Source organism: Palaemon carinicauda, chromosome 27 (assembly GCF_036898095.1).
Source record: "Palaemon carinicauda isolate YSFRI2023 chromosome 27, ASM3689809v2, whole genome shotgun sequence".
Taxonomy (NCBI): domain Eukaryota; kingdom Metazoa; phylum Arthropoda; class Malacostraca; order Decapoda; family Palaemonidae; genus Palaemon; species Palaemon carinicauda.
In genome coordinates this window covers 77,319,293-77,342,776 of record NC_090751.1, presented here as the reverse complement: position 1 = coordinate 77,342,776, position 23,484 = coordinate 77,319,293, and the positions used below count along the sequence as shown (strand labels likewise).

General features: G+C 48.3%; 1 protein-coding gene across 5 annotated transcripts in view; it reads left to right on the top strand.

Moving 5' to 3' along the window:
- The first annotated feature begins 3,773 nt into the window (after nucleotides 1–3,773).
- LOC137620760 (TGF-beta-activated kinase 1 and MAP3K7-binding protein 1-like) overlaps nucleotides 3,774–23,484 on the top strand; it is an 827,205-nt gene continuing 807,494 nt past the window's right edge. For 2 of the 5 annotated variants that reach the window (XM_068351168.1, XM_068351164.1), the window contains exon 1: nucleotides 4,367–4,630. The gene's annotated coding sequence lies outside the window, so the exon portion shown is untranslated. The other 3 variants (XM_068351167.1, XM_068351165.1, XM_068351166.1) reach the window with 3 other exon arrangements.

The following is a 23,484-nucleotide window of genomic DNA, read 5'->3' as shown; positions in this document are numbered from 1 at the left end:
AGCAGGTTTGTAGTTTCAGTCTGAACCATGTCCCTAGTCAGCAGAACCCTGCCGATATCCTATCCCGAGGCGCAACGGCTCAACAATTGCAAGCTAACCCCCTGTGGAGGAACGGTCCAGAATTTCTCAGGACCACGGGAAGGCCTGTTCCTTGCGAGGAGGAAGATTTACTACATCAAACTCACGTAGTAGCGGCGGTGCAGGAGTTGAGGGAGGAGATGTGTCCTACCCCCCCAGGCTAGATTTGGGACGTCCTGAAGAGGGAAGTAGGGTTCCAATTCTTGTTACGAGTAGCCAGACTAGTTTTAAAGTTTGCTAAGATAGAACGGCATCCGTTCAGTATTGTTGTAAAATTAGAGCAAAAACATTATTTGCCTACTGTTTATGCCTACTTAGAGGGCGGAGTCAGACCCCCTCGTGAAGTTGCTAATTTTGCTAGACAATTGAATTTAGTTTTGGTAGATAATCTCATCTGCACCAGGGGACGAGTGTCCCATGTAGGAGAAACTGATCATTTAATTCTCTTGCCAGCCAAAGGGCATTTGGTTAGGATGTATCTAAATTATTTACATCAGTTACATTTGCATTGTGGGGTGAATACTCTAATAGGTATCTTTCGACAGAAATGTTGGGTGGCGGGTCTACGTTCCATTGCGAAGCGAACCGTGCGGCAATGCCCTGAATGCAAGCTGGCCTTCCAGCCTCTAACGAGACAGCCACCACCACCCTCCCTGCCAAAGGAAAGGATCACCCTCACAAAACCGTTCACGGCGGTCGGAGTGGACCACACAGCAGCAATACACACGGAAACACGGCCAGGGTATATACTTATCGTAACTTGCATGGCCAGCAGAGCCGTGTACCTTGACTTCTGTCCCTCTTTGGAAGCAGAAGAATTCGTGTTGGCACTTAGACGGTTTAGTGCCACCCACGGTGCCCCACAGCTCATCATGTCCGATAACCATCAAACCTTCAAGGCTGCCAGCCACCTCCTGCAGGGACTTTATGAAGAGGATGAAGTCCAGCAGTTCCTGAGGAAAACTGGCATAAAGTGGCGGTTTCAGACGCCCCGTGCACCTTGGAAGGGTGGGTTCTTCGAGCGTTTGATAGGGGTAACGAAACGGACCCTCCAGATAGCCCTCGGAAAGAAGTACCTGCCGGACGCCCACGTGCTAACCCTCGTGAAAGAAGCAGAAGCAGTGGTGAATAATCGACCGCTCATGTACAGCGGTGACGAGCGCGAGGATGAAGTCCTCACCCCCTCCCATTTGATAAGAGGACACCAAGTCCACCTCATGGCCCCGATCTTACCGGACGACCATCTCAACGCAACCTTCACCTCTCGGAAGCTACGTGATCGTTACGTAAGATTGACAGATTCGCTCAAAGCCTTTAGGGAACGCTGGAGAAAGGAATACTTGAGTGCCTTGAGGGCGCGGCACGACAGTCGGCCCGGGGAACCCTCCAAGCTGCACCCCGGAGACATCGTGCTAGTGAAGCAGGACAATAAGAAGAGAGCGACTTGGCCTCTGGGACGTGTCGTGGAGACGTATCCTGACGACAACGGAGTCGTACGCTCGGCGAAAGTGTTGTTTGAGGGTGTCGAATCGCTGCGAGCTGTCAGCCACCTGGTTCCCCTAGAAATAGCCCCCTCTGAGGATGACCATGAAGGAGACGACGGCGATGACGGAGAAGAGGGTGCGTACAGTTCGACAGCCGGAATGCCAGGGATAGCGGAGACGTCTGGGAACGACCAGGATATGGCAACAGCTACGACAACTCAACAACCAGCCACAGGAACGGACGACAACGACGAGGAAGGTGAGAACTATGCAGTTAGTGAAAGAAGTGAAAATGAAAATGAAACTGAATCAGAGCAGACGAACGCACAAAGACGTTCTGCACGCCCATTGAGAAGGGCTGCCGCGAAACAGCGAGAACTAATGGACTGTCTGCTGAAAAGTGACGATATATAAAAAGTAGCTGTAAACTGTAAGTGAAAAGGGGGCGTGTCCTATCTGGAAGGTAGGGAGGGTGGAGTTTGTGAGGTGTGCGTGAATCTGCGGAGGTTGGAAGTGCTTAGGGGTGGAGAACGGGGACGGGATGGTCTCTCGTGCGTACAGACCGAGCGTTGCACAGAACCAACCCCTCCCTCTTGTACTCCATTAAGTAACAGCCTGCATGTAGCAGCGCTATAGAAGTCTCGATTATTGTGAGTTGAGACAGACTGAATTTGAATTGTCATGTATGTATTTCTGCCATTTCTTGAATTGTCTTAGGCCCATTGCCTAATTGTCGTTGCACTTGAATTATTATGATTGCATTTCTGCCATTTCTTGAATTGTCTTAGGCCCATTGCCTAATTGTCTTTGCACTTGAATTATTGTTTGCATTTCTGCCATTTCTTGAATTGTCTTAGGCCCATTGCCTAATTGTCTTTGCACTTGAATTATTGTTTGCATTTCTGCCATTTCTTGAATTGTCTTAGGCCCATTGCCTAATTGTCTTTGCACTTGAATTATTGTTTGCATTTCTGCCATTTCTTGAATAGTCTTAGGCCCATTGCCTAATTGCTTGACAATTGAATTCTGTAAAATGTGTACATTATCACTTATTTCTGCTGTTCCTTATGTGTATTACACGAGTGCTTTAGAATTGCTAGGCCCATTGCCTATTTTGATCTGTTATATGACTGTATATTATTGATTGTGTTTATTACCCCGGGGTAACATTGCTGTTGTATGTTGTGCGTACTCTGTTCGAGTCGTTGCGGAGCGCTACGCAGCGAACCTAACAGAGTCTCGGAGTAAGCCACTCCCCCCACCCCGAGTCTAGCTCCATCCAATTGACCGACGTTTCATCGCTCCTTATTTTGGGGCGTGGAGGATATCGGGAGTTTCGACCCGATCAATCGAAATTCCCGCCATTTGACTCCACCTACGACTACGTCAAATTGGAGGGAGAGGAGAAACTCGCGGGCGAATGAATGTAGTTCCAGACGTGAACGTTTAGAGCCAAAAAAGGAAACCACCTGGTAGGAAGGCGCTGAGACTAATAAAATCAATTGCTGGTAATTTAAGATTAGGAAAAATAAAGTCATTCTGTTGTAACATGATAAAAAAATCCAATCTAGAAATTTAGGTTCAGGACAAATTGCGCCAAAAAGGTGACGTCGGAGGTTGCAAGGCTAGCTCGTCCTCTTTGATCCAACGTCCCCGACCAAAGTAAGTCCCCTCTAATTGTTATCTCTCCTCTCTACCTTGTCTACCAGGTTGGTTGTAGTAGAAGTTTGAGTGCAAGACGTTTAGTTTTTATATTGCAGTTTAGTGTAGAGATCCTTGTGATTGGGGATCTGAATCCTGAGTTAAATAAGAATAGGGATATTTGGTGTGTGATTCGTTGTGTATTGAATTCGAATTGGCACTATTTTCAGTTTGTTAATGAGTCCGGTGTGGACTTTGTGCTTGAAGAGCACATGCTACATTACCTAGGGTCAGTTTTGTTTTTCAGTGAGTTTTGTGAATGCTTAAGAATGTTGTTTGTCTTTATCAGAGTTTATTTTTGTAATAAAATTGTAAATTTTATCGCCGTATTTTAGTTAACTCCTGGAAAGTTTTGGGAGTCTTGCCTCTTCAAGGCCTTGCGATCCGCCCAGTACATCGGGCAGGTTTAATAAACTGGTGAAAATCACAACATGGCGTGTCAAGAATACGTCCTCTGATATTATGCGATATCCTTGAGAGAAAATTTAAGGATATTCGCGCCAGGAGTTAGAATTCTGGAGACCTAAAGGTAAAATTCTCTGGGAATATCACTGTAGTACATATATCCCTTAGGAAGCTTCTAATAGGAACTTCCATGAGGACGACATGGCCATCTCACCCAAAAATAGATTTTTCACTTCGCTCAAAATCCGTTTATTATACATGAAAATAAAACTCTTAAAGAGGGCAACATCGTTATGCAAAAATTCACTGTGTGGAACAAATAATAAAGTTACAATTATCAGAAAAGAGTCGAGGGGGCGGGCACAGCGGGTAAGACGATGTCCTTGCAATACTACTGACCATATTTTTAACTTATGAGTTATGAAAATTTAGAAATAACAGAGAAATAGGGAATTTAGAAACCACAACTAAAGAGGTTGTCCGGTATGTTGGAAAGGTCCTAGAAGTTAGAAGTAAAAGGTTGCAAGCTGTGCTGTCTGTGTAGGAGGTAACTGATGATAACAAATTTCTGCATATTTCAGCGCTTTTCTGCACCTATAAACGCTTCTTCTAGTAATTTGCCCACAATCACAGTGTTGTGGAGAGAGCAATGAGGAACCTGGAACCTGGACTAGAATCTAGAGTCACTGAGTGTAAGTTATAGAGGCTCTTTACAGCCAAGATATTAATCGGTAGAGTGGCCGCAAACCTATTTTGATGAATGATAATTTACGATCGAGGAACTACTGCCTTTCATAGTTTTAGTATCCCTTTTGGTCCAATTCTGTCCAGAATCGAGGCTTAATCAGGTACATCAGACATCAAATTGGAATACTGTACACCTCATAGGGGATGCTCATTTAGATTGGTAGTGTTGCTTGGGACAAGCTGAGTTTGCCACGCATCGCACTTTAATTTCTAAAGTACGTGAACCATTTTTTTTTCTTATTCCTTGACTTATATTATACCTATTTCAGACCGTTAATATGAATATTGTGGTAAACTACCTGTTTGTGAGTTTTCCGACCTCCTATATAAGACATGGTAAAAAGCGTTTGCTGTATTTTTAGGTGATTTGAACTGTTCTAATGGAAAATAATTTTGGGAAATCCAAGTTCAAATTATAGACTTGAAATTTCAGAAGTTAGGTTTGAAAACCCACACATTTTAAAGAGAAAACAAACACAAGCGCACCACCTAACTTTAGGGTCCCCACATAACCTAACCCTACCCAGGAGTTGAACTCTTTGAGCCTTTGTATATCAATGTCCATTTCCTTCAGAGTGCAATAAAATGAACTCTAACTAACCTAAACGGTAAAGTTGTATTGTATTACAGGGTGTGATTTTCAGTAGAAAATATGTTTTCCTATAGTAAATAACTTGAAATAACCAAATTTGACCTTCATTTCAACCGCAAACAAACAGATCAACCAATTCGACTAACTTTCAGTTGCTGAATTGGTTGCTGTTATTACGGATGAAATGAAGGTGAAAACCGGTTAAATCACGTTATTTTCTACAGGAAAACATATATTTTCTGTTAAAATGATTAAATATAATGTCTTTTATTATATATATTTTGTTAAAATACTTAAATATAATGACTTTTTCAAATTCGGTGTCACTTGACTCATGTATGTACTGCGAACGGTAACATTAGCAACGTTACCAACAGTAGACAACGTTACCAATGTTATGTTGATACACAGCGTTATCAACGTTATGTTGATACACAGCGTTACCAAGGTTACGGTGGAATTACTAACGTTAGCATTGATACAGTATTATTATCGTGTGTATTTTAAAGAATTTTTCCATATACCCTTTACACATTATATAAAAGAGCACAAAAATGGTACAGAACCTAACAAACCCACCTAACCTAACCTAGAAGTTCCCAGGTCACAAACCCAATATAATGCCCTTTGTTATATCACTTCACTCACGTTACGGTAACGTTAGTACTGATACGATAATGTTATCTTTATTGGTTCTTGTTTTGCCATTAGCTCGCTTCGCTCGCATGAAAATAAAACATCAAGCTCGTATGTACTGGCAAACGGTAAAGTTGAGCTGCGCATGCTAACATTAGTAATGTTACGCTAACATTACCAACGATGAATATACTGTAATGGTTCTTGTTCCTCACTTACGATCACAGGAAAATAAAACATCACCCTCGTATGCATTGGCAATTGGTAATGCTGAGCTTTGCACTCTAACAAAATGTAATAAAATTAACACATTAAAGTTAAAGAAATTAATGACTTACTTTTATGACTGTGACATCGTAACTTAGGGGTCACGTGGGTGTTGTGACTGAGTCTGTGGTGTCTTAAGTGTTTTACCTTAGATTAGCACTTCACTTGGAACACTGTAAAAGTTGGTATATTACATTACGTGATTTAAGAGAATTATCAACATTGGAATTCACCAAAATAGTTTCAAGTATGGATTACTGAAGCGGTTACAATTTTCTAATACAGTACTTATATCGTAAAATATGCAAAAAAAGACACTTGAACTAACAAAGACCTGACTAGGGCAAAGGGCTTTTTGGAAGGTGGGGATAGGGAAATATTAACCCCCCTGGTGCAAACTTTACATACGCATGGGTTCGTGATTGGTTAACGAAAAAGCAACGGAGTCTAGAGAGTAAACATGAATGAACAGAATGGAAAACTTGTCCAGAGCAAGTATATATGTGAAATCTGGGAGCGACAAGGTAAAAACAAAATGTATAAAAGTAATATATGAAGATAAAATGGAATGTATGATAAATAATATTTGATGGGTATATAAAATGAGGTGATTTTATAAGGTATCAGATAATAAAACGAGTAATACTCGGGTCAAACGTAATATGTATGCTAGGGTATTACATAACTAATCAAATAATAGACTTGAACCGTGCTGGTAGAGAGACGAACAGTTACATTTCACGATTAGAGAAGAAGAAATCCTATTGGTGGAGGAAAAGTCTCTGTGCAGGGAGGCGGGGTTTTTGCGCAGAAAGTCGAAACCTGCTATGTACAAACGAACGTACTGGAGCGACTAGTAGAATGAGAAAAATTAAATGAAAAACACTGCTAATGTTAGCATGTTACGTTAACATTTGATCTACACCAGACGTTGGCAGCACTGGTTACTGTATTTTTTCATGAGACATAGCCTTTGCAACGGCGCCTCCAAATTTTATCCAGTTACTGTATACTGTTTTGTCTTTTCCTCCGTTTATTATACATCGAAGAAGGTAATGTATAGAGAAGAAAAGGCTTGTTTTACGTTTATTTATCGTTTCCCCAGTGTGTTTTCCCCACCCAAAACCCTGAGTTCCCACTGGGGGTCCCCCTTTATCGTAGGATATTATTATTATTATTATTATTACTTACTAAGCTACAACCCTAGTTGGAAAAGCAGTATGCTATAAGCCCAGGGGCTCCAACAGGGAAAATAGCTCAGTGCGGAAAGGAAAAAAGGAAAATAAAATATTCTAAGAAGAGTAACAACAATAAATATCTCCTATATAAACTATAAAAACTTTAACAAAACAAGAGTTAGAGAAATAAGATAGGAGAGTGTGCTCGAGTGTACCCTCAAGCAAGAGAACTCTAACCCAAGACAGTGAAAGGCCATGGTACAGAGGCTATGGCACTACCCAAGACTAGAGAACAGTGGTTTGATTTTGGAGTGTCCTTCTTCTAGAAGAGCTGCTTACCATAGCTAAAGAGTCTCTTCTACCCTTACCAAGAGGAAAGTGGCACTGAACAATTACAGTGCAGTAACCCCTTGGGTGATGAAGAATTGTTTTGTAATCTGTGTTGTCAGGTGTATGAGGATAGAGGAGAATATGTAAAGAATATGCCAGACTATTCAGTGTGTATGTAGGCAAAGGGAAAATGAACCGTAACCAGAGAGGAGGATCCAATATATATATATATATATATATATATATATATATATATATATATATATATATATATATATATATATATATATATATCTGAAACTATTGGTTTGCGACTGCAACGAGTGTCATTTTCGAAGAGAGCGTAATTTCTTCTATAAGAAAAAGTAGTTTTTTCAATATTAATCTTACCCGATAATCATGTAGCTGTCAACTCTGTTGCCGACAGAAATCTACGGTCGGGATACGCCAGCGATCGCTATACAGGTGGGGGTGAACACAACAGCGCCATCTGTGGTCAGGTACTCCAGTACTTCTTGTCAACACCACCTCAATTTTTCCTCTGTCGTGCCTCCGGCTAGACCTACATGGATACGCTGTTGATTCTGGAGTTATTGCTCACGATTTGGTGATGTATTTGCTCTAGAGTTTAGCCTTCGCTATTCAGGAAGCTTTATCATTAGCTTAGCAAGTTTTTGGAATTAATTTGATTTAATTTTTTATTTAATTTTGGTGACGAAGAGAGTATGAACTCTCTTTCACTTTTAATGGCCGACCCTTCCCTTAGACGGAAGTGTTGGTGTCGAAGAGAGTATAGACTCTCTTTCTTAATTTTGCTTAACAAAAGTTATAGATTTATTTTATATCTCTCCGTCTTTTATAGGCCTCTTCGATTAACTTCCTTTTATTATAAACTTATTAAAATTAATTTTTATATTTGTTTATATTCGACCTTTCCTAATAGTAGGCGGTCTTTTCTTGGAACCGAAGTTAATTAACATTGAGCCCGTCATTTCGTTTTTACCTGTTAACATATTATGCTATTTTAATGTTTTTGAAAGAATTTCTTTGATAGTCTCGTACTGTTTTCAAAGTTGAACTAACGTTTTGTTTTGTCTCTGCAGTTGTTGACGTTCAGAACGTTCAACTTGCGCTCTATCGTTACGATAGAGAGAGAGTATTCACGGTGTCACGTTGCAGTAGAGTAAACCGATTCTAGCGTTTTGTTCATTCTTTCTTAGCTTAAATGGTTTTAATTCTAATAAAGGAACTTTTTATTTGGGAAATCTTTCAGTTTTTTTCCTTTAACAATAATATGTTTTAACGATATATATAATTGGGCTCATCTCTCAGGTTCTAAGTCAAGAGAGAGAGAGAGAGAGATAGAGACGGAGGGAGAGAGAGGAGGATAAACGTTTCGTTCAAGCGGGTAACGTTGTTATCGTTTTTGCTCTTCTCCCTAGTCTCTTTAGGGGAAGAAGGTAAACGTTTCTAGAGTTTTATTCTTGTTCCCAGGCTTTATGCGGTGAGAGATTTTAAACGTAGTTTATTTGATCTAGTGTTTAGTCTCTTTTCCAGCCACTGAATTATTTATCTTTCATTATGTTTTTCTGTTACATTGTAATACTGTTTTCGCAATTACTAACTTTTAATGAAGGATAGAATTGCGTGTTTCAGGTACAAACCACTTAAAGTTTCGAGTTCAGTGAAATAAGTGCAAACAGAAAATCAAAAGTGATAAAGTGATAAGCGCAAAGTGTTACAGTGTTGCGTTCGAGGGTTCGTCTGTTCGTGCCAGTTGTTCGCCTAGTCTGGGACCTCTTACAAGCTCCCAAGCCCAGGGGAGAAGTAACGTCGAAGGACTTATGGGTTCATCAGGCCTTGATCGACGAACAGACGTTTCCCTCCGTGGTTTCGGGTGTAACCAACTCACGTAGCCGACGTGATCACCCCACCCACACAAAGACGAGAGAGCCCATTTATTCCTCGTCTGCGGAAGAGGTTTCTCGCAGAAACCATGGACCAAATCTTGCAGCTTTTAAGTGCAAGTCGGTCCCTTCCGCGCAAGTCCAACTCCTAGGTGGAGCCATTAGCACTGGGTCAGTTCGGACTTGCTGCAGTACGACAACTGCACACCTCCCAGAGAGGCAAGGTGGTACCGCAACAGGCAGTAACTCCGTCTGTTGCCGCACCAGCTGTTTTAGACCCTCAGTCTCAACGGACAGTAGCTCCGTTTGTTGTTGTCTTTCTTAGACTCTAGTGGTCTATGCTGCAGACAATGCAGTCTCAGCTTGCGGTGTTGATGCAGGAGTTTCAGGCAGAGAAGGTTAGCACACCTCCTCCTGCGAGCGCTCCTCCACCTCTGCGCAGTCCACCCTGCCAGACGTATGATGTTGAGGCTCCTCCTGCCTCCATGCGTGAGCTGCCGCATTGGGAGTTGCCAGGTACCAGCGCTATGCAGCAACCTCCACTTTCCTTGAGGCAGGAGCCTCTTGCTATGCGGCAACCTCCTCAACCCTTGAGGCAGGAGCCTCATGCTTTGCAGCAACCTCCTCTTCCCTTGAGGCAGGAGCCTCATGCGTTGCGGCAACCTCCTCCATCCTTGAGGCAGCAGCCTCATGCGTTGCAGCAACCTCCACCATCCTTGAGGCAGCAGCCTCAGGCTATGCGGCAACCGCCTCAACTCTTGAGGCAAGAGCCTCAACTCTTGAGGCAAGAACCTCAACTCTTGAGGCAAGAGCCTCAACTCTTGAGGCAAGAGCCTCAACTCTTGAGGCAAGAACCTCAACTCTTGAGGCAAGAGCCTCAACTCTTGAGGCAAGAGCCTCAACTCTTGAGGCAAGAGCCTCTCTCTGCGCAGCTACCTCCTCAACCCTTGAGGCAGACGCAACTCTTGAGGCAGGAACCTCATGCTATGCGGCAACCTCCTCTAACCATGAGGCAGGAGCCTCATGCTATGAGGAGCCTCATGCTATGCGGCATCCTCCTCAAACCATGAGGCAGGAGCCTCATGCTATGCGGCATCCTCCTCAACCCATGAGGCAGGAGCCTCATGCTATGAGGAGCCTCATGCTATGCGGCATCCTCCTCAACCCATGAGGCAGGGACCTCATGCTATGAGGAGCCTCATGCTATGCGGCATCCTCCTCAACCCATGAGGCAGGAGCCTCATGCTATGCGGCAACCTCCTCTACCCATGAGGCAGGAGCCTCATGCTATGCGGCATCCTCCTCAACCCATGAGGCAGGAGCCTCATGCTATGCGGCATCCTCCTCAACCCATGAGGCAGGAGTCTCATGCTATGAGGAGCCTCATGCTATGCGGCATCCTCCTCAAACCATGAGGCAGGAGCCTCATGCTATGCGGCAACCGCCTCAACCCATGAGGCAGGAGCCTCATACTATGCGGCATCCTCCTCAACGCATGCGGCATGAGCCTCATCCCTTGCAGCATGAGCCTCATCCCATGCAGCATGAGCCTCATACCATGCAGCATGAGCCTCATCCCATGCAGCATGAGCCTCATCCCATGCAGCATAAGCCGCACGCCATGCAACATGCTCTGCTTACCTTACAGCATGCTCTACATACAGCATGCTCTGCATACAGCATGCTCTGCATACCTTACCGCATGCTCCTCAGTCACACATCTTTGGTTGTTGCCAACTCACTAGTCTGTCAAGCAGTTTCATAACGTTGCCTTCTAGTCTGCTGCTTTTGCACCAGTGAAACCCTCACTGAGAGAACTTAGCTTTTCTCGGATATGGTTCCTGTAGATGAGAAAGTGCTATTCTCCCTCCTTCTGATATTCCCTTGAGGACTCTGTCATTTGGAGAGGAGCCTTTAGCTGCTTAGCCTCCTATGGACTTTTATTTAAGCATAACATGCTTCCAGGGAGGGTAATGGTTCCACTTCAGTCGCTAACCCCGTCTGTTACCACACCTGCTCCCATAGACCTTGAGCTTTGTTGCAAGACATGCAGTCCAAGCTTAGTCCTTGTTAGAGGATTTTTTTGTTTACGGAGTCAGTGTGTCACTGGGAAGACGTTCAACAACCAGCAGAAGTGACTTGTTGTGACGCAGTGCGGCAACCTCAGCAACCCGATAAGGAGTTGTCTGTACGACCCAGACAGTCTAGACAGCTTCGGGTTGTCGCTGTACTTCCTCGCTTCCCCATGGTTGACAGTTCACAGACTGTGCAGCAGTACCATGATCTTGTGTCCGGCTCCGTCAGACGACTAGCTTTTAAGAGCTCCCACAAGTCGTCGCTGTCTGGAGATTCTCAGATGGACTATGGATCTGACCAAGGAACTGGGCCTCCTGGTCAATTTTGAGGAGTCCCAGCTCGTCCCATCCCAGACCATTGTCTACCTGGGTATGGATCTTCAGAGTCGAGCTTTTCGGGCTTTTCCGTCCGCCCCAAGGATCTACTAAGCCCTAGAATGCATCCAGAGCATGCTGAGAAGGAACCGATGCTCAGTCAGGTAGTGGATGAGTCTAACAGGGACACTTTCATCGCTGGCCCTGTTCATCGAGTTAGGGAGACGCCACCTCCTCCCCCTTCAGTATCATCTAGCGGCTCACTGGATAAAGGACATGACGCTAGAGACGGTCTCAGTTCCTGTTTCCGAAGAGAGGAGGTCTACTCTCACGTGGTGAAAGAACAGCTTTCTTCTCAAGGAAGTCTACCTTTGGCTGTTCAGAAACCCGACCGCCGTCTCTTCTCTGACGCATCAGACACGGGCTGGGGTGCGACTTTGGACGGACAGGAATGCTCGGGAACATGGAATCAGGACACTTCACATCTATTGCAAGGAGCTGTTGGCGGTTCATCTGGCCTTGATAAACTTCAAGTCCCTCCAGCTTAACAAGGTGGTGGAGGTGGACTCTGACAACACCACAGCCTTGGCTTACATCTCCAAGCAGGGAGGGACTCATTCGTGGAAGTTGTTCTAGATCGCAAGGGACCTCCTCATCTGGTCAAAAGATCGAAAGCTCACGCTGGTAACGAGGTTCATTCAGGGCGATATGAATGTCATGGCAGATCGCCTTAGCCGGAAGGGTCAGGTCATCCCCACAGAGTGGACCCTTCACAAGATTGTTTGCAGCAGACTTTGGGCCCTGTGGGGTCAGCCAACCATAGATCTGTTCGCTACCTCGATAACCTAGAGGCTCCCGTTGTATTGTTCTCCGATTCCAGACCCAGCAGCAGTTCACGTGGATGCTTTTCTGCTGGATTGGTCCCATCTCGACCTGTATGCATTCCCGCCGTTCAAGATTGTCAACAGGGTACTTCAGAAGTTCGCCTCTCGCAAAGGGACACAGCTGACGTTGGTTGGCTCCGCTCTGGCCCGCGAGAGAATGGTTCATAGAGGTACTGCAATGGCTGGTCGACATTCCCAGGACTCTTCCTCTAGGAGTGGACCTTCTACGTCTACCTCACGTAAAGAAGGTACACCCAAACCTCCACGCTCTTCGTCTGACTGCCTTCAGACTTTCGAAAGACTCTCAAGGGCTAGGGGCTTTTCGAAGGAGGCAGCCAGAGCGATTGCCAGAGCAAGGAGGACATCCACTCTCAGAGTCTATCAGTCTAAAGGGGAAGTCTTCCGAAGCTGGTACAAGGCCAATGCAGTTTCCTCAACCAGTACCACTGTAACCCAGATTGCTGACTTCCTGTTACATCTAAGGAACGTAAGATCCCTTTCAGCTCCTACGATTAAGGGTTACAGAAGTATGTTGGCAGCGGTTTTCCGCCACACAGGCTTGGATCTTTCCACCAACAAAGATCTACAGGACCTCCTTAGGTCTTTAGAGACCTCAAAGGAACGTCGGTTGTCCACTCCAGGCTGGAATCTAGACGTGGTCCTAAGGTTCCTTATGTCATCAAGATTTGAACCTCTCCAATCAGCCTCTTTTAAGGACCTCACATTAAAAACTCTTTTCCTCGTGTGCTTGACAACAGCTAAAAGAGTAAGTGAGATCCACGCCTTCAGCAGGAACATAGTTTTCACATCTGAAACGGCTACATGTTCCTTGCAGCTCGGTTTTTTGCTAAACGAGCTTCCTTCACGTCCTTGGCCTAAGTCGTTCGAGATCCCAAGCCTGTCCAACTTGGTGGGGGACGAACTGGAGAGAGTACTTTGCCCAGTTAGAGCTCTTAGGTACTATCTAAAAAGGTCATAACCTTTACGAGGACAATCAGAAGCCTTATGGTGTGATATCAAGAAGCCTTCTCTTCCAAGGTCTAAGAACTCAGTTTCTTACCTATTCAGGCTCCTGATTAGGGAAGCACATTCTCATCTGAAGGAAGAAGACCTTGCTTTGCTGAAGGTAAGGACACATGAAGTGAGAGCTGTGGCTACTTCAGTGGCCTTCAAACAGAACCGTTCTCTGCAGAGTGTTATGGATGCAACCTATTGGAGAAGCAAGTCAGTGTTCGCATCATTCTATCTCAAAGATGTCCAGTCTCTTTACGAGAACTGCTACACCCTGGGACCATTCGTAGCAACGAATGCAGTAGTAGGCGGGGGCTCAGCCACTACATTCCCATAATCCCATAACCCTTTTAACCTTTCTCTTGAATACTTTTTATGGGTTGTACGGTCGGCTAAGAAGCCTTCCACATCCTTGTTGATTTGGCGGGTGGTCAATTCTTTCTTGAGAAGCGCCGAGGTTATAGGTTGTGATGAGGTCCTTTAGTATGGGTTGCAGCCCTTTATACTTCAGCACCTAAGAGTCGTTCAGCATCCTAAGAGGACCGCTACGCTCAGTAAGGAAGACGTACTTAATAAAGGCAGAGTAATGGTTCAAGTCGTCTTCCTTACCAGGTACTTATTTATTTTATGTTATTTTTGAATAACTAATAAAATAAAATACGGGATACTTAGCTTCTTTGTTCACATGTATGCTGGTCTCCACCCACCACCCTGGGTGTGAATCAGCTACATGATTATCGGGTAAGATTAATATTGAAAAATGTTATTTTCATTAGTAAAATAAATTTTTGAATATACTTACCCGATAATCATGATTTAATTGACCCACCCTTCCTCCCCATAGAGAACCAGTGGACCGAGGAAAAAATTGAGGTGGTGTTGACAAGAAGTACTGGAGTACCTGACCACAGATGGCGCTGTTGTGTTCACCCCCACCTGTATAGCGATCGCTGGCGTATCCCGACCGTAGATTTCTGTCGGCAACAGAGTTGACAGCTACATGATTATCGGGTAAGTATATTCAAAAATTTATTTTACTAATGAAAATAACATTTTTCCCTAGGTTATATTACCCTGTAATACACTACAATAGTACCACCTAAACTTTCCCCCCCTTGCCTAACCTACAAGCTGTGTTCTTACCCACTTACCTAAAGGAGGGGCTAACGTCCCCCTGCGACCCCTCCTACACTGCCATATTCTTAGTCAGCTGTAATCATACAAGTAGCCGCTATCATACATACACCCCGAATTCTTACTTGCCTGCCCTTCTGCAACCGCCTTCCCCCTTAGACTGCTGTACCCTGAAACGGACTCAACCCTGTGTTTGCTTCACTCTTGAAAGTAGGGTTTTGTATATCAGCGGCCAGTTCCTCCCGGGTGGATTAAAAATGGACATCAACTAACCTAAACTTTCTCCCCTAGCCTAACCTATAAGGCGTGCCCTTACTTACTTACCTAACGAGTGTGTGTGTGTGTGTGTGTGTTAACGCCCGTCTGCGACCCCCTTACACTGCCGTGTTCTAAGTCAGCCGTAATCATACATACAGGTGGCCGCTATCATACATACACGCCAAGAATTGAAGTAAGGGAAACTTGAATTGGAGAGAGTTGAACAATATAGATGTTGCGACCCATATTAGAATCTGCTTAATGTCGGAAGATTCTCACATCGCGCCGCGCAGTGTGAAGATTCCTATATCGTGTGACCAAGTTGCAATCTTTTTTGCTTCGCGCTGGGTGAATCCAGATTCAAGTAATACACTTAATGAGTCGTTTCAACTTATTTTTAAAAATAAGATATTAAACAAGGCTTGGTTTTTCTATGTGTTATGATGAAATATTAGATACCTCACATAAAAAGTCAACACTTACATGGAATATTTATCATAAATGTTTTTTTTCAGATTGCCAACTTCAACATTGTATAATAGAAGTTTGTCCTGACGCAAGATACAAACCTTCTGCTCTTTAATAAAGCATTGTATAATAGAAGCTTGTCCTGACGCAACCTACTGCTCTTTAATAAAGCATTGTATAATAGAAGTTTGTCCTGACGCAAGATACAAACCTTCTGCTCTTTAATAAAGCATTATTTTTTAAATATAAAACTTACCCGTTGGTTATATAAAGAGCGCTGAAGTCCCCTGACGCCCTGGCAGAAATTCAAATTCTCGCGCTATCGAAGATACGGCAGGTGTACACCCGCACCCTAGCGGTAGCTCAGGTAGAACAACACACCAACTTCAGTTCTTCTTCTGCCCGCCTAGCTGGCTGTCATATTGAAGTTCGCTCTCGTGGTTTTACTCTTTTGGGAAGTTGTTTGGTGATGTACAACGTTCTTTTCTGAGTTTAAGCTATCGTTAATTGTTTTCTCTTTATTCTAATCTTGAAGTCTTTTTGTTTGAGGTTATCTTTATTAATATTTCCCTTATTTTTTGCTCGTCGGTCTTTCACGTATCCATTCAAAATGGCCTACTCCTCCCCTGCTTTACGTAGGTGTGTTAGTGAAGGGTGTCGTACTCGACTTCCTAAAGGATCTTTGTTCCGTAACCGAAATACAAACCACGCTATTTACAGAGGGTTTACCTTTTAGCGCAGCTGAAATGACGAGCCAATAGTTTTAACGAGGGTTAATTAACCCCGCGCTAGTTAGCAGGGGGGGGGGAAGGGTAGCTTGCTACCCCTCCCCCTCCACACACCGGTGACTTGCTTCACTTCACTTTTGGCTCGGCGGTGATCAAACGTGTCTGCTCATCGCCCTCGTGACAGCCTTTATTTTCTGCTTTTTCTTTTCAGCGTGTGTGTTGGTTGGAAGTTGACCTTCAGTTATTTCTTTACAATGCGTACATACCCTGGAGTTGCCGGTCGTCCTTGTGGGACTTTCATGTTGGACGTAAATACGGATCCGCACACCCTCTGCCCTTAATGTCGGGGCCGACGGTGTGACCAGGAGAACATGTGCCGTGAGTGCAGGGAGTGGTCTGCCTCCCAGTGGGAGAGGTTTGGCCGTCGGCGTAAGAAGAAGTCCAAGAGAGACCGTTCTCCTCCGGGGTTAGCCTTGAAGGAGGAAGGTTCTCGGGACTCTTCTTCCGCCGCCCAAACCTCCTCCAAAGCTCCCCCTTGTCCGCCTCCTAAGGAGAGTCGGCCGAGTGGGAGCGCAGGCCCTTGTTCTGTTTCCCGACCTTCGGTGGGGGGAGAAGGCGTCGCCTCCCATAGCGAGGCGGTTCCCCCTCCTCCTCGGGGGGAGGTTATTGATAATGCCTTATCCAGTGATGATCTTTTACAGATTTGGTCGTCCCTGGGGCTTAAGGGCTTGCCCTCCAGGGTCGCTCTTATTGACCTTGTCTCGTTGGGGGCCGCTGTTAAGCAGTCGCCGGCGGTAGCAGAGGTAGACCCTCTGTCTATTGTCGACGTCGTGGTGACAGAGGCCTCCGACGTGGCTGGGCCTTCCGTCGCAGGTGCTGTTGCGGGTGATGGTGCTAAAGGCTCTCCTCCTCCTTCCGTACATCCTTCGAAGGGGGAAGTGAGTCCTTCGGTCTCGGCTGCTGCTCAGCTTCCTTCTGAGGGAAGTGCTTTACCGGAGACTCCCCTTCGGAAGACCGATGGTCCCGACGATCTTCCCCGAGGCCGCCTCCGCCGTAAGGCTCACCGTCCGCTACGCCACAAGGGCCTCCCTTCCCCTTACAGGGGGACTAAGAGGCGCCTTTTTGGGTCTTCATCCTCCGGGGGGGACTCTTCTCGTCAGCCTCAACCTACAGCTCCGCCCTCCTTGAACCTCTCTGCAGACCGCTCACCATCTCCTGCCAGATCTTCGCCTTCTGGAGAACTCGTCACCCGACGGGCAACGGTCCCTTCGGGGCTAAGGGATCCTTCCCTTACGCGAGCAGTGCTAGCGCACAAGCGCTCACCTGCTCGCCAGCGCTCTCCTGATCTTCAGCGCTTTCCTGCTCGTCGACGATCTCCTGCTCGTCAAGACTCTCCTGCTCGTCGGCTCTCTCCTGATGTTCGCCCCCCCTCGCCAGCGCTCTCCTGCTTGTCAGCTCTCTTCCGAGCGTCAGGGCTCATTTGAGGACCATCGCCCTGCGGTTTCTGACCACCCTTTAGTTCCTGCTGAACTCCCTGCTCACCATCTGCCTGGTCCTGTGGCTACGCAACATCGTGCTGCGCGTGTGTCAAAAACACATGTTCGCCAACGCACCAGCGATCTCCCAGTTCCTGCTCGTGAACGCGCCGCAACACCTGTCCTTTCACATGACACGCGTCGACCTTCTGCTCGCCAGCGATCTCCATCTCGCCAGCGATCACCTACGCGCCAGCGATTACCTCCTCTCCAGCGTTCACCTGCTTGCCAGCGCGCACAGGCGATCTTAGTATCGCTTATTCAACAGCGACAGCTAGCGTGCCAACGTTCTCCAACGCTCCTGAAGGAACATGGTTCGCCAGCTTCTAGCTCGCCATCGCGCGATCGCCCGCCTGCGCATGCTGCTCGCCATCGCTCGCCATTGCACGATCGCCCTCCTGCGCATGCTGCTTGCCATCGCTCGCCCCTGCACGATCGCCCTCCTGCGGATGCTGATCACCATCGCACCCCATCACGCGATCGCCCACCTGCGCATGCTGCTCGCCATCGCTCGCTATCACGCGATCGCCCTCCTGCGCATGCTGCTCGCCATCGCTCGCCCCTGCACGATCGCCCTCCTGCGGATGCTGATCACCATCGCACCCCATCACGCGATCATTCACCTGCGCATGCTGCTCGCCATCGCTTACCATTACGCGGTCATTCACCTGGGCATGCTGCTCACCATCGCACGCCAGTGCGTCGACATGCCACATCGCGCCATCGCCAAGTTGAGCGACTGCACTCACCAGCTCGTCATCGATCGCCTGTGGATCTACATCGCCAGCGATCTTCCTCACCTACGCGGCAGCGCGTTCCCTCGCAGTCGCGCCAACGCTTGCGTTCGTCGCCTCGGACACGCGTTCATTTACCTGCCCACCCTCGCGCCCACTCGCCCGCGCGACCGCTCGCCTGTGCGCCCGCGCGACCACTCGCCTGCGCGCCCGCGCGACCACTCGCCTGTGCGCCCACGCGATCACCCACCTGCGCGACCATTCGCCTTCGCGCGACCATTCGCCCTCGCGCGACCATCGTTCGCGGCGAATTCCGCAGCCGGTGGTAGCAGCAGGAACGCGTGCTCCTAGACGGCACACGGGATCACCTCCATCCAAACACAGGTTGGTAGTGCAGGACGAGGAGAGGTTAGTACATCATTCTTCCCCACCTTCTTTTCAGGCAGGTACCGTCGTGTCCACTCCAAAGGATCGCCCGATCCCTTTCCCTTTAGCGAGGATTTCGGACTCTGTGTCCTTGGAGCAGCAGACTTGGTTTGGTCCTCTGGCACGGGCGTTAGTGAGGGTTATGAAACCAGCACTCGCCGGCCAGGGTAACAAACCAACGGCTGTCTCTCCTACGCTGAAGAGAAAGAGAGGAGTGGACTTCGTGGTGACTTCCCCCAGGGCGAAGTTGGTTCCCAAGAGGTCAGTCGCGAAGGTCCCTTCTCCTGCACGAGTGCTCTCTCCTTCTCCCGTGGACGAGGCCTTTCCGTCCTCAGGTGAATCCAGTGGGGCGGTAGTCTTCCCCTCGGCACCAGGGGGGAAACTTCGCTTTATGCAGGAGAATCGTCTCGTGAGGAAGGGGCCCCTCGAACCTCGTTGTTGGGATCCTGGATCCCTCCCAGGAGGGAATCCAAGGACTCCAAGACCGTCCCTAAATCCTCTGCAAGGATTCGTCAGAAACCCACGACTACCCGGGGGAATGTCCACGTGTCACACCAGGAAGAGATCCCTGGGGCAGGAGACTTAGCTGCCAGCCCGCAGGGAGAAGAACAGCAAGAACCCGAACATGCCTTCTGGCAGGTCCTAAGCCTGATAAGGCAACTTAACGGGCTTATGGATCCAGTCATCGCCCCCCGTGAAGGCAAAGACACGATTTTGGATGAAGTGTTTGACGTTTGGAAGGCCCCTAAGACCAGTGCGGCTCTGCCCTGGTCTCGGGGGCTGAAGAGTGCCAGGGCTAGGGCCAACGCTCAGCTCGCACTTCTTGCCTCCTCCAGTCGTTCCACTGCCGGGAACAAGCTCATCCCTCCTCCTCGTCTTCAGCAGAGGAGGTATTTCGAGATCCTGGGTGAGCACAACCTCGCTCTTCCTCTCCATCACTCTGTGGAGGAGCTGTTGAAGGGAGTTCCCCTTGAGAAACTCTCTGCCCGGCAGGTGTCGTTCTCGGCGGCAGAGATCCTTAGCCACGAGAAGGTCGCTAAGTGTGCCATGCAGGCCACTTCGTGGCTGGACTTTTGGCTAGGATCTCTGGGCATCCTATTGCGATCAGAGGACTTGCCCAAGGAGACCAATAGGAAGGCCCTAGAGACCTTCTTGCTCTCGGGCACCCGCTCCATCGAGTTTTTGGCGCACCAGGTTACCACTCTGTGGGCCAACTCGGTGTTGAAGCGTTGCGATGCTGTGTCCGAGAGATTCCATCCGAAGGTCCCCGCCGTGGATGTGTGTAGGCTCCGACATGCTTCCCTTCTGGGGGAGAACCTGTTTGAGCCTCAAGACATGGAGCGAACGGCTGAGAGGTGGAGGAAATCCAGCACGGACTCCCTCCTCCATAGGGCCCTTACAACTTGGCCCTATAAGCCTCCAGCCCCGCCACAACAGCAGCAACAGCCTTGTAAGGCTCCCAAACAGGCACCGGCAGCTAAGAAGGTGGTGTCTAAGCCTCAGCCCTTTCCAGCCAAGGTCAAGAGGGGCGGTAAGTCCTCCAGGGGAGGCAAGACTCCTAGGGGTGGCGGCCGCGGCCGCAAGCCCTAGGGGTGGCAGTTCCCCTGCATGTCCACCTGTGGGGGGATGCCTTCAGCGTTGCGTCCGCAGGTGGCAGCAACACGGGGCCGATGCTTGGACGGTCTCAGTGATCGGCCAAGGCTATCGCGTCCCGTTCACAACATCTCAACCTCCCCTGACAGCGAATCCAGTGTCGTTGAGCTCCTATGCCACGGGATCGGCAAAGGGGCTGGCCCTTCAGGCCTAAGTCGAGACCATGCTCGAGAAGGGTGCTCTCCAGGAGGTCGTGGACGGCTTCCCAGGCTTCTTCAGTCGACTCTTTCTTGTAGAGAAGGCTACTGGAGGCTGGAGACCCGTCATCGATTTCTCAGCTCTGAACAGGTTTGTCAAACAAACCCGGTTCAGCATGGAGACAGCAGACACGGTCAGACTTGCGGTGAGACCACAAGACTTCATGTGCACACTGGATCTAAAGGACGCGTACTTCCAGATCCCAATCCATCCGTCTTCCAGGAAGTACCTGAGATTTTGCCTAGACAACAAGATCTACCAGTTCAAGGTGCTGTGTTTCGGTCTCTCCACAGCTCCTCAGGTGTTCACCAGAGTGTTCACCCTGATTTCATCTTGGGCGCACAGGAACGGCATTCGTCTCCTTCGTTACCTGGACGATTGGCTGATCCTAGCAGACTCGGAGTCGACCCTTCTTCGGCACCGAGACAGGCTTCTGGATCTTTGCCAGGATATGGGGATCGTGATAAACCTCGAGAAGTCCTCTCTGCAGCCGTCCCAACGACTGCTTTATCTAGGCATGCTAATAGACACCAATCTCCACAAAGCCTTTCCATCAGACGACCGGATAGCAAGACTGAGGAGGGTGGCGGAACCCTTCCTCAGGCGAAAAGAACTCCCCGCCCAATCGTGGTTGCGTCTCTTAGGCCACCTATCCTCTCTGGCCCGTCTGGTTCCAAACAGCCGCCTCAGGATGATATCCCTTCAATGGCAGCTCAAGTCCCGGTGGAATCAAGGATCCGATTCCCCGGATATTCTGATCCCAATGGGGTCTCTGGAACAGAAGGACTTGCGGTGGTGGCTGGCCGACGAGAACCTGCGGAAGGGAGTGAGTCTTCTCGTCCTCCCCCCGGAATTGACTCTGTTTTCGGACGCGTCAGAAGAAGGGTGGGGGGCGCACGTTCTGAACCAGAGGGCCTCAGGCCTTTGGTCAGAATCAGAAAAGTCCCTACACATCAACCTGCTAGAATTGAAGGCCGTCTTTCTGGCTCTTCAGCAGTTCCAACGGTCCCTGGCGGGTCACTCCGTGGTGGTGATGAGCGACAACACCACGGTAGTGGCTTATATCAACAAGCAGGGAGGCACTTTTTCGCAACAGCTATCCCATCTTGCAGTAGAGACTCTGAGGTGGACCGAAACCCACTCGATAACACTATCAGCTCGCTTCATTCCTGGCAAGAGGAATGTGCTCGCCGACAGTCTGAGCAGGGCTTCGCAGATAGTGAGTACCGAGTGGTCTTTGGATCCTCAGATAGCCAACAAAGTCCTGACTTTGTGGGGTTCCCCGACTGTGGACTTGTTCGCGACAGCCTTGAACTTCAAGCTGCCCCTGTACTGCTCACCAGTCCCGGACCCCAAGGCACTCTGGCAAGATGCTTTCCAGCAACGGTGGGACAACATCGACGTGTACGCCTTCCCACCGTTCTGTCTGATGAGAAGGGTGCTCAACAGGACCAGACTATCGGTCAACTGTTCCATGACTCTGGTAGCTCTGCTATGGCATCATGCGGAATGGTTTCCGGACCTTCTGCAACTCCTGACGGAACTCCCAAGGGAGCTTCCTCCACGACACGAGCTTCTCAGACAACCCCACTCCGGCGTCCCTCACAGGGCCGTAGCCTCGCTTCGGCTTCACGCCTGGAGACTATCCAGCGTCTCCTCGCGGAGAGAGGCTTTTCGCAACAGGTTGCGGAGAGAATGTCTCGGCACCTGCGAAGGTCCTCTGAGGGAGTCTACCAAGCAAAGTATAGAGTCTTTTATGGTTGGTGTCGTGGAAGGGGTATCTCTCCACTCGATGCCACTATTCCAGCAATAGCGGACTTCCTTGTGTATCTGCCAGAAGAAATGCGCCTTTCTGTCTCGGCAGTGAAAGGCTATCGCTCAGCCTTAAGCTTGGCCTTCAGATTGAAGGGCGTGGATATTTCTTCATCGCTAGAACTCTCTTTACTTATACGTAGCTATGAGCTTACCTGCCCCCAGTCGGAAGTGAGACCCCCTCCTTGGAACGTGGTTCGAGTCCTCAGGTCTCTTAAGAGACCTCCCTTCGAGCCATTACGCCAGGCCTCCGATCGCCACCTGTCTTGGAAGACGGCTTTCCTACTCGCCTTGGCTTCGGCCAAGCGAGTTAGTGAACTTCATGGTCTCTCGTACGACATCGCCCATTCAAGGGGATGGGGGGAGGTAACGTTCAGGTTCGTCCCTGAGTTTGTGGCCAAGACTCAGAATCCTGGAGTGCCGGATCCTCGGTTCGACTCTTTCAGGATCGCGAGTCTCCGTTCTGTAACAAACGACCCAGACCAGCTGCTACTATGTCCAGTGAGGTGTCTGAGGCACTACTTGAAGAGAACGGCTGCAGTCCGTCCTCATGTGCGAGCTTTGTTTGTGAGCACAGGCAGGACAAAGAGGAGGGTCACCAGGAACACCATCTCAGCTTGGATTCGAAGGGTTATCCACCATTCCCTGAATCCTGACCCTCCTCCGTCACGTCGCCCTCGAGCCCATGATGTCAGGGGTATTGCTACATCCTTGGCCTTCAAGAGAAACTTCTCTGTGACGCAGGTACTTCAAGCTGGGGTCTGGAAGCGTCAAACGACCTTCACAGCCCACTACCTGCAAGACGTGACCCACAGGAGCCTCGATACGTTTTCTATCGGCCCTGTGGTGGCTGCACAACAGCTGGTCTAACCTCAGGCTCCTTTTTGGACAAGTAGCAGTAGGTTGAGGGCGTTGTTACCCGGTCTTA